This window comes from Lactuca serriola, chromosome 3 (genome assembly GCF_051521515.1).
Source record: "Lactuca serriola cultivar US96UC23 chromosome 3, Lser_US96UC23_V15, whole genome shotgun sequence".
Taxonomy (NCBI): domain Eukaryota; kingdom Viridiplantae; phylum Streptophyta; class Magnoliopsida; order Asterales; family Asteraceae; genus Lactuca; species Lactuca serriola.
The window spans coordinates 284,157,417-284,169,381 of NC_136410.1; the positions used below are offsets into that span (position 1 = coordinate 284,157,417).

Below are 11,965 nucleotides of genomic sequence, written 5' to 3' on the forward strand. Positions count from 1 at the left end.
TATATATATATATATATATATATATATATATATATATATATATATATATATATATATATATGTATGTACGTATATATGATTTATACTTTATTTTAATATGTAAATATGCTATTATAATTTTTAACTTGTTCATACGTACTCTGTTTTTGACGTTATTTATATCCACGTGTAGATGGAGACGTACTCTACAACTTTCGTTTAGACTCCGTCGGCTAGTTTTGACTTTATTTTTAAAGTTATATTTTAAACAGGCCGGGACAGGATTGATCCGTTAAAATCTCATAACTTCTTCATCTGATGTCCATTTTCGTCTGTCTTTTTATCGCTACGCTACTAATAATGAGATCTTCGATTCTCGTTTAGGTTGTGTCGGCTAAAAACCGCTCAATCTAATACTCGAACTTCGGGCTGTACACCGTTAAGCCGAAACTTCGAAAAATCATAACTTCCTCATATGAAGTCAGATTTAGGGGTTCTTTTATGGACGTTCTCGTGTTAACATATTCTACGACTTTCATTTAGATTACTAAGGCTAAAAGTCACTCTATCATAAATTCACTATTTACGTCTTCGCGGTGTCGTGCCGGTTCCGTCGCTAAACTTCGACGGGTCATAACTTCTTCGTTATAACTCGGATTTCGGCGCTCTTTATATGTACGGAACCCTTGAGACATATTCTAAAACATGGTTAGGATTATTTATTCTAAATAATATTTTGTCAAAAAGTCGTTTTCGACCCCTATTATCTCTAAATTGACTAGCCCGGATCTACGGGCGTTACAACGGAACTCCCTGAAGGTAAGTGTGCACGACCCCATCATAGTCGCTACCTCAGCACGAAAAGTGCTCAATATCTCGTCCATCAATTCTAAGATACCCTCCTTGATCAAACCAAAGATCACAGGAGTTTGCTCAAGTATGGTGCGAGTAATCTCTGAAGAGAGAAACTCCCTGGTCTGCTCATCCAACTGCCCGACCTCTGGGCCTGATCCTGATCTCCCTCCGACATCTGAACTGCCGACTGCTGACCTAGGGCGTAATACCACCATTATGAAAACACATCATAATAAACTTCAACAACATAAATATATCTCGAGGGATCATTAGTACCACAAGTTTCATGGTCTCATATTAGCTTTTCTTGATTCAAGTACAAATCCTCTGCTTTTAGTAGTACGGGCCCATACTACCTTCCACATATATCCATACTTTCCTCAAGTATTGCCTTGACTCCACCAAGTCACTACTACTGCTACTAATCTATGCTACTCCCATCCTAGGCTTTCCTTAGGGAAATATCTGACTCAACCCAACCCAGTACTTAGCTGCTGAAAGGCCCCCTTGTAATGCCAATTAGCCATTACCTGAATACCATCACATGTGGAGAGGCTCATATAATCCTTCGAGTAAAAGGCCCATCCCCACAACGGTTAGACTCATACAAGAGCTGCGCAATAGGGCCAAATCTAGCACTCTGAGATTATTCAACCCTATTCACATGTGATGTGACATATTCACCTAATGTCTAACTCACATCACTCAGAGCCCCACGAAGCACATAGCAAGCAACATCCAGACATAGGAAACTACTCAAGCAATTCTATCCTCATAACAAGGAACTGTACTGGCATACAATGCTAAGCTCATACTATCAGGCATAACCTAAAAAGGCTATCCTACTGCTGTCTACTCAAAACTAGCATGCAATTCTCATAATGTTGAAACACATATAGCACTCACATAAGGCATCCTCCTAGATCCTCAGTCCTATTCTAGCATGTTGTTCTACTGAAACTGAAACTGATAATCATAACATAAACTTGTATGGGTAATTTGGGAGTACTTGCTTGAGCTTGGCTGATCGCATGCACCACACCCTTTTCCTTTTCTCAAAACTCTTTCTCTTTTTAGGTTTTTCTTTTCAAAATCTTTTTGAAAAACTTTTGAAAATCTTTCTACCATTTCCTCAGTTTGAGTCTAGTGACACCCGAGAGTGTGCCTGAATCCCTCAAACCAAGGCTCTGATACCAACATGAAACATCCCAAAAGCACGAACCAAAAATTTTTGTTTTTACATATAATAAAAGTCATAACACTGAATGTTATATAATAAAAACCATACGTCGGGTATCTCAAAAGGCATAATAAAACGTCGTATCAAAAACTGTATCAAATCATGTCTAAGTATCTAAACAAATCTCCCAGGAATAAACCTGAAGCTGTGGTATGTGCGATGCCATCATCCCGAGCTCTTCCCTTTACTTGCGGAAGTACCTGAAACCAAAACTGAAACTATAAGTACAAAGCTTAGTGAGCTCCCCTAAACTACCACATACCATACAAACATATAAACAACTATTGGGCCCCCGCCCACTGCATCGAACTGAAGCCCGGAAAACTGCATTGGACCGAAGCCCAGAACTAACCAGGGCCCAGCCCTTTGCATCGTATTGAAGTCTGGAACTAACTTCCTCGGACCGAAGTCCAGAACTAACTGCATCGGACCGAAGTCCGGAACTAACTGCATCGGACCGAAGTCCAGAACTACTAAACTTAGAATAGCATACACATATCAACTAACATAACAAAAGTGACTGCATACTGAGTCGGGCCATACCCGAAACACATAACACGTAAAACCTGTCTAAGCCACGAAGGCATCAAACATTCTAACTACTGCATCGGACCGAAGTCCGGAAACTACTACTAACTAAACGGGTCAGCATGGTGGCCTTAGACCCGTTCCTACTGGAAGGAAACTCACCTTGTAGCCTAGCTGCTGAAAGAACTACTCCGGAATCTGTCTGCTGTGGCTCCGGTTTCACCCCGGCTACAATTTCCATAAGTACCCTCAATCAAATATTGATAATAATACTGAGGGTAAAACGACAATCTTACCCTTGGTCAAAGTCAACCTATTGGTTAAAGTCAACATTCAGTCGACCTGACACGTCGATTTGGGTCACCAACTCGTTGAGTCCTTACTCACACTTTCTTGCTTCTACTCGCTACTACTCGTCGAGTTTGGAACAGACTCGACGAGCTACTCTTCGAAACTAACACTCAGTCAATCTACATCCGATTCGCCGAGTTGTATGAACAACTCATGGAGTCCTCTTCCAACATATGAACACTCTGACTGTGACTCACCGAGTTGTATGAACAACTCGTCGAGTCTGTTCTCGAGGCATGAAGATTGCCTCGGACTCGCCGAGTCAGGGCATTGACTTTCCGAGATCTTCCATGAATGAGTATAACCTCCAGCTCACTGAGTCCATCTCTCACTCAATGGTTCCACTCGGCATAACTCGAAAAGTGGAAAACAGGGGACTGGCGACTGACTCGCCGAGTCTGAAGAACGACTCGCCGAGTCGTTTACATGCAATCACTATATACTCGATTCTACTTGAAACCAGTTCATTCCATTCATAGATCTAGGTTCTTAGGGATTGATTAACACGTAAAGTTTCCAAATTTACGTGTAAATAACATCAAATGAAGGTTTTAAGGCTCAAAGCACACTATATGAGTAGATCTAGGAATTTCATGCAAAATGGCTCCATAAAGGTACTAGCTCTAGGCTTCTGGAACTCAAACCTAGCTAGATCTAAAGGCTATTCATCTCAATGAGTCCTCTATGCTACTACCAAGCCAAGAAATGGTTCAAGAACAGCTTTAATGGCGTTCCAAAGGGGATTAAAGCATAGAAACAGAAAAGGGTCGAGTTATACCTCACTATACTCTGAAATGCCACAAAGATCTTGGATCTCCTTCTTCTCCTCTTCATCTACATGCCTTCTTCTCTCAAGATCTTCAAAGAATCACACCAAAACACACAAAATGCTAAGAGAGTTCTAGGGTTTCGAGAAGGATGCTCTGGGGGTGATGGGGGCTGACTTGGGGTCCCAAAAATTTGATTAAATAGGGTGCAAACCCTTGAAATTAGGGTTTTATCCAGACTGGCGGACTCGCCGAGTCCAGAATATGGACTCGCCGAGTAGCCAACTTAAACGTGCTCAAAATCCAAACTCTACTCCACGAGTCTGGCTACTGACTCGTTGAGTTCCTATTGAAAACTTGAAAAATAATTATTTAAATAACATACTAGAATTTAGGGTGTTACAAATATGCGTATTTATAAGCTTAAATTATATTTTGCAGGCAAATAGAAGCATTTTTGAAGAGAGCGACTAAAGTTGACAAAACATGGAGCTTTGGAGGCTTGAAGGGAAGAAGAATAAAAACTCAGCAAAAAACGTACTCACGATGTGAGGAATTGAAGACTCACGACATGAGTGGAGTAAGCTACAAGATATGCACCAGATGAAAGAAGAGTCCTTGTCGAATACGTACATCTCGCACTCACGACGTGAGGCTTATTTGCTCACGAAGTGAGATTAGAAAATCGAAAAATATATAAATCCTTGTCCGTTATGTCTTGGGGGGGGGGGCTTTGGCTGCCTTAAAGGATCCCTGAAGACGAGTTTCAGAAGAAAGAGGAGTTTGGAATTGGTTTTCAACACCAAGGAAGAAGAAGTTCATAATTTGATTTATAGATTGGTACATTTAAACATGATTTTAATTATGGATTTTGTTTGTTTAATTGCTAGTATGTCCAGCTAAATCTAGCAGCTTCTATTAGCTAGATGAAGTTGGAACTCATGGTTTAATGCATTAGATTTGACTTTATTTGTTGGTAATATGCTTGTGTTGGATTGATTTTACCTAGCATGTTTGTGTGATAATTGATTGCTTTAAATTCTTATTATGTGTAGTTAGTGAATACGAAGTTACATGAATTTGAATACCTAATAATTCAGTGAACACTAGTTTATTACAGCTAAGATCAAACCAATCTTAGTTAAGCAATTAAATTGTTAAAATTAAGTTGTGCTAGAGAATTCATGATTATGACCATAATGTGTGTTTATCAAATCAATCTTAAATAGCACCAATCTCATTTAATAATTGATTATGTGTTAACTATTGTGTGACCATACATAGATTTACGTGAATTGATTAATGTTAGTATATTTAGAACTAAAGTGCTAATACTATCTTAATTGGTACCAACAGTAATTGTCGTAGCTAAATTATCAACCATTAAGGGAAAGTGGATTCGAACTAACAAAAGTGTTTTAGTAATTGATTGAATTTTGTATTATGAATTAAGTTCATTTAAACTTGCAAAATTAGATAAAACCCATTCCCTTGTTAATAATTAGGTTAATTTAACAGTAAGTAGATTAATTAGTCAATACTGTTCCCTGTGATCGACACCCGTCTTACCCCAAACTATACTATAGTTTGACTAGGTACACTCCCTAGGTGCAATTAGTTAGTTAAGGTAGTTAGGTTATAAATTTAAAATTAGGTGTAGTCGTTTGAATGCATCAAGTTTTTGATGTCGTTGTCGGGGAAAGGCTTATTTGATAGTTTATTTATTTGCTTTAGATTATTCGATCCTTTTTTTTTTGGGTAAAACCTGCAAAAAGATTACTTTTTCCAGTTTAGTTTTTTTTTACAGTACTAGAGTCACGACGTGAGTTCAGTATTTTTCTCGTTTTTTTTTTGTTTTTCTTTTCTGTTTGTTTTTCTGCAACAACACGAGGTGGTAGCCTTTACCACGTCGTGGTGGCTAGTCAGTAGGAAGTTTTTATTTAGTTTTTGTTCAGTTTTACGTTTTTATTTTGTTTATTTTGTAGGAGTTCATGACCAGAGGCTATAACATACCTTTGGTACCACCACTTGAAGATCCAGAGTCAGACCTTCACAAAAAGAAGGATAAGTGTAGAGACCCATTTTACTAACGAACGGTGAATGCGGAAGAAAGATATCTTGAGATTAATCGTGTTTTTGGAAGTATGAACATGAAGAACATAATATTAGCTCATTAGAAAAATGTAAGAACAAGAGAGAATAATCATAATATTGAATGAAGAACATGCTGGGAGAGAAACTCTCCCTAGGTGGGGAGAACCCACCACTTTCTCTCTCTAGAATTACATTTTTAGAAAAGTAACTCTTACAAGAAGTTGAGAAAATGAGCTAACATTTGTAATAAGTGACCAACTCTCCCTTTATATAGGAGGGAGAGTATTTACACCATAAATACAATAAAGGGAAAATATAACCTAACTATCACTCATTATTTGTGGAGCATTTACATGCCCCAACATTCTCTCCCTAAATGCTTACAAATGATGACAGATACAATAAGTGATACAAGGATATAATACAGTAATCCGACTAGCAAGTCTGGTAATAAAATGAACTCAAGTGCTGAAATGTCTCTGAAACTCTGAAGTGTCTGTGAAGTCTAAAACTGGCCATGAATCTCTGAAATGAAGGTCTTCGGCTTCAAAGCACAACCAATGAAGCAGAAAATAAAAGATCCAAATCTTCAAACCAATCATAATCACCTGAAGAAGGAGGTCACCATGAGTTAGTAGAATATCCAATAAAAGAAACACTTCGTCTTCAAAAGACTGAAAAACATCTCGAGTTCTCGAATCATAATACACCGAAATTCTTAAAAGAATAACCTGCTAAAGATGTGAAGCATCCATAAAATGTAGTCCGGATAAAAATAATGTGAGTCCAAAAACATGGTCTAGCGATGCCAAAAATTTGATCCAAGGATCAAAAATAAGTGCCACATCACATCGCCAAAATAATCTTCGTCTTCAACATATCACAAATCCAAACTCGCGAAACCATAAAATCAGAACTAGATGTGAACACAAAATCATCCTATGGTAGAGTCCGAATAATAAATAATCTGAATCGGAAAACATCGAGTAATGCCAAAAATTTGATCCGTGAAGACCAAAAAGAAGTGCCACATCGCATCACTAAATAAATAATCATCTTTAGAAGTCTTCAAAAATCCAAACTCAAACAATAATAACCAAATCCGGATGATATTCTCTCCCTATTTTTGATAACCAATGACCGGATATCAAAAATCAACAAATCATCGAATGGAGACTTTCGGATACCAAGAGCTAAGAGAAGCTCTCCCTAGATGTATGAAGGACCTCGATAAGAAAGGAGAAAGAGCAAAATAAATACTCTTGAGGTCATGAGAAAGCGGGTGACAGTTGTTGAAGCTATGCTGAGAAAATCTGTGGTGCCAAAAATAATATTCAAATATCCAAACTGCGGTGCCGGAACACTTGAAGTGGTCTTCAATAGAGAATAAAGTCCGCATGCTCAAGATACATGATTCGTAAACCAAAAAATCAAGAGCGCCAAGTCATAAAATCCCATAAAGTGAAGAATGCGAAACAACTTTGTTGATCAATCGACGTTGCGGTGCAAGTATCACAAAAGATAATATGAAGTCCGACTGCGGTAGGAATATTCTTCCAATAATAATAACCGGCATGAAGTAAATAACCAATGTGACAATCCATCGATAGGTTGTGGCAAAAACTGGTGTTAAATAAAAAAATTGGTTTTAATAAAAATTGGTTATATAAAAAAAATGGCTAAATAAAAAAAATTGGTGTAAAAAAAAATTGGCTAAATAAAAAAAAATAATTGGCTATAAAAAAATAAATCATTTAAAAAAATAATGAAAAAAAGTCTGAATTAAAAAAAATAAAGTCTAAAAAATGGTTTTTTTTTTAAAAAAAGGAGGGGGGAAAAAGAGGGGAGGGGAGGAAAAAAGGAGGAAGGGAGGGGGAGGAGGAGGAAGGAGGGAAGGAAGGAAGAAGGAAGAGGGGCTGAAGGGGAGGCGCTGGAGAGAGGAGGTGGGGCAGATCCGAAGTCAGGAGAGTTCGTTGCGGGTCTAAGGTGTTGCGGTGGGAAGGGTTGGGTGCGGATGGAGTTGGCTGCAGTAGGCGATGCGGTCTAGATGGCTGCGGATGAAGCGAAGTCTATTGCATTCCGAACCGGAGAAGGTGCACTGCGGTGCGAGGACCTCGGTCCAAGGCTGCGGTCCGAGGGGAGTGGCAGTATCCGAGAGTGCGGTCTTGGGAGACTTCGGTCAGCAGGGAAAAGGTAGGTTTGGGCTGCGGTTTGTTTTGGCTGTTGACCTCGGCTTCGGATAGAGGCTTAAGAGGACCTCGGATCAAAGCATAAGTGGGGCTGCGGGGAGGCTTCTAAGGGGACTCCGGTAGGCAGCTTTTGGCTGCGGTTCGGGGGTCTAGAAGGGGCTGAATAGATGACGAATAATGTTCTTTTTCATGAAAAATGGTACAGCAAAGGCCACTTATTCATATTTTAATAATGGAATTTTTTTTATAAAGCATTTAAGTCAACAAGTGGGTATTGGGAAGGCAAAAAGAGGAGTATGTAGGGGGGTTTTAGGGACAAAAGGTGATGGGATTTGTCATAGTCACATGGTTATTTACTTCATGCCGGTTATTATTATTGGAAGAATATTCCTACCGCAGTCGGACTTCATATTATCTTTTGTGATGTTTGCACCGCAACGGTGATTGATCAACAAAGTTGTTTCGCATTCTTCACTTTATGGGATTTTATGACTTGGCGCTCTTGATTTTTTGGTTGACGAATCATGTATCTTGAGCATGTGGACTTTATTCTTTATTGAAGACCACTTCAAGTGTTTCGGCACCGCAGTTTGGATATTTGGATATTATTTTTGGCACAGCAGATTTTCTCAGCACAACTTCAGCAACTGTCACCTGCTTTCTCATGACCGCAAGAGTATTTATTTTACTCTTTCTCGTTTCTTATCAAGGCCCTTCATACATCTAGGGAGAGCTTCTCTTAGCTCTTGGCGTCCGACACTCTCCATTCGATGATTTGTTGATTTTTCATATCCGGTCATTGGTTATCCAAAATAGGGAGAGAATATCATCCGGATTTGGTTATTATTGTTTGAGTTTGGATTTTTGAACTTAACTATTCCGCAATATACTTGTTCTAACGTTTGTTCAAGTGTGTCTCCAAGTTTTTCTCTCAACAATTGGTATCAGAGCTAGAAGAATTCATTATCAGAGGATGGCTTGCTTTTGATTGTTTACCGCATTCACAAGCTGGACAAAGAGTATCATTGCTGAATTTGAGAATAGGGAGACCGCGGCCTAGTTCTCCAGTGACGAGGTTGTTGACGTACCGAAAGTTAAGATGAGCTAGCTTGCAATGCCATAGCCAGCTGACTTCAGATACAGCTTTGGACAGGAAGCACATTTGCGGTTTACCAATGATGAAGAAACCACGACTCGGATACTTCTATCCATCAGAGTCCTCCCATCACCACAAAGAAGATTCCCACATCGCAGCCCTCACCTCCACTATCCCACAATATTCCATCTCCTCACTCTTCACCTATAAAAAAAACACCCTCAAAAGGCATGAGACTCCTCCTCACCTCAAAATCTTGAGGAAAATATGTCATCAGCAAGCTCCACAAACTCTCCTGCCATAGCCCAAAGAAAACACGATTGGAAAGCGGCCAAACTTGCTGAAATCATATGGAGAGAATGCGGATTTGATACTATGATAGATGAGTCGCTGATTAACTAATGGGTCAATCTGCTCCGCAGGCTACTGGATGAAGACTACACTCCACATCTCACATATGCTAAACCTCCTTCTGATGGATATTGGGATATTCCAATCTCTTCCAATGCCAAGTATTTTGCAGTTTTTGAGTCTTTTGACTGCAGCCTCCCCGATCACAAACGCCTTCCTATGGAGTTTGAAAGACATAATCGCTTTTATGCGAAGCATGGATCTTCTGTTGAAAACATATGGTCTAACGACAGACCATCCGCAGTCAAGAATTACAAGATGCGGAAGTTTATGAAGGCTGACTTCATTCAGTACACTCTTACCAGAAGAGAGCATGACTACATACGCACTCAGGTAGATTTCCCAAGCATGAATCCGGAAGAAATCTTCCTCATTGCTAGAGTATTCCAGAACAACGCACAAAAGCATCCGAAGATGCAAATGGCGCTTGACAAAGCCAAATCCTTTCTGAGGGATACAGTTTGTCACTTTGCCAAGATTGATGCGAATATCCACCCCACCATCATCAGCAAGTTTGATCTCCCCCCACTTGAACCTGTGCCAGTGCCTACCAAAGGCTTTGAAGAAAGATCACTAGGTGCAACAAACTTTCCTGAACTTGGTATCATATTCAAACGAAAGGTTGACAATGTCAAATACTTCATTCTGACGAATGCTATGCACCGCCTGCCCAAGAAACAACTTGATATCTGCAAGACTGCAGTAGAAAGATCGAAGCATACAACCGCTGAAGTCAAATTTGAAATTTCTAGAATAATCATTTGGCTTGAAAACGTCAAGAAGTTCTGTTGGGTTTTGATCAAGTTCCTCAAGCTTGATACCTGAACCGGAGTTAAAGAGGTCACTTAGGGGGAAATTGTTGAAACATAAAAGTGACCATCTTGAACTCAGATACCGCAACCATCTACCTACCGCAACGGTTCACCATCCGCGATCATCTCAGCACCCGGAGTCAATGCTTCTTCAGCATCCGCAGTCCATCTTTATGCTTTTCTTATCCTTATGTAATATACTCTATTATCCAGCATGCCTTGACCAGCTGCTTATAGAGTAGTTATTTAGTTTTGAGACTCTATAAATAGCGACTCTTTCTGATGTATTAAAAACAACTTCTTACTACTGAATTTCTTCTTCAACCATCTTTCTTTTCACTCGATGACTTGTGAATTATTCTGAATATATTTCTCCAAGTTATCTTCTTCATTTATCTATTTTTCTATTCTTCTTACTCTAAATTGCTACTGAAACATATCAAACTATAACCTCTCTCCGGAGCAAGTCTTTTAGACTTAATCACTAAACTTGATCTTCCTTATTAACTCGGAGTGAATGCATTCCTTGTTATGAATCAGTTTAAGTGTATTCTTTATATAGCAATTGTTGTCATTTATATTTCTTTACTTTCCGCAACTAACTATCTAACTATCTAACTATATTATTGTTGAGCTTTTAGATCCTTTGAGATTAACTATTCCGCAATATACTTGTTCTAATGTTTGTTCAAGTGTGTCTCCAAGTTTTTCTCTCAACAATAAGAACATGAAAGAAGATCAAACACCAAGGAAGACACCCTTACAAGAATTCAAGTCAATGTTCTCAAAGAAGTCGGGGAAGAAAATGGAAGAGTCGGGTTCATCTTCAAAGAACAAGAGCAAGGTTGACAACTTAGATTAAATACCTTTCCCAACCAAATCCGAGTATGACTCCGAGACCGAGTTTGTACTTTATACGAGTGAACCCGAGAACGAGCCAAGAAATGAGATGGAAAACATTGAAAAAATGTCAATGGGAGCTTACAAGAAGCGAATTCGAGAAGATGTTGGTCCAAGTTTAGTACAACCAGCGATACCTGACACTGCCACATTCGAGATGAAAGGATACATCCTGACTGCACTTAAGGATATCCCCTTTTATGGGAAGGATCATGAGGATGCATTTAAGCACCTAGATGAGGTCAATGACATTTTTGACTACTTCAATGTTTCGAATGTAAATAGAGATACCATCTTACTAAGGATGCTACCAGTCACTTTCAAAGGAGCTACAAAAGACTGATTGAAAGCACTTCCTCCTGGTACAATCACTACTTGGGCTCAAATGCGTGAGCAATTTCTAGATCAGTTTTTCCCACCTTCCAAGATAGCTAAACTCAAGAAGTCAATAGCCAATTATGAAAAACAACCGGGGGAGTCACTATACAAAGCTTGGGAGCGCTACAAAGGGTTGTTAAGGAATTGTCCTCTACATGATCTAAATGTTCAACAAGAGATGTCTATTTTCTATGAAGGGGTCAATCTAATGACAAGACAACTCCTTGATTCTCAAGGGCCATTGACAAACAAAAATCCAAGGGAGGTCAAGGAGTTACTTGAAGAATTCGCAAGACACTCTCGTGAGTACCACAACCCAAGACAAGATGGAGCAAATTAAAAATTAGGTGTAGTCATTTGAATGC

The 11,965-nt window shown here is 39.1% G+C and overlaps 1 non-coding gene across 1 annotated transcript; it reads right to left on the minus strand.

Annotated features, from left to right (window-relative positions):
- Positions 1–11,655: 11,655 nt before the first annotated feature.
- On the minus strand, positions 11,656–11,762 carry LOC145096454 (small nucleolar RNA R71). Its single transcript, XR_013703862.1, has one exon. It is a non-coding gene; the product is annotated as a small nucleolar RNA R71 (small nucleolar RNA).
- Between the last annotated feature and the right edge of the window lie 203 nt (positions 11,763–11,965).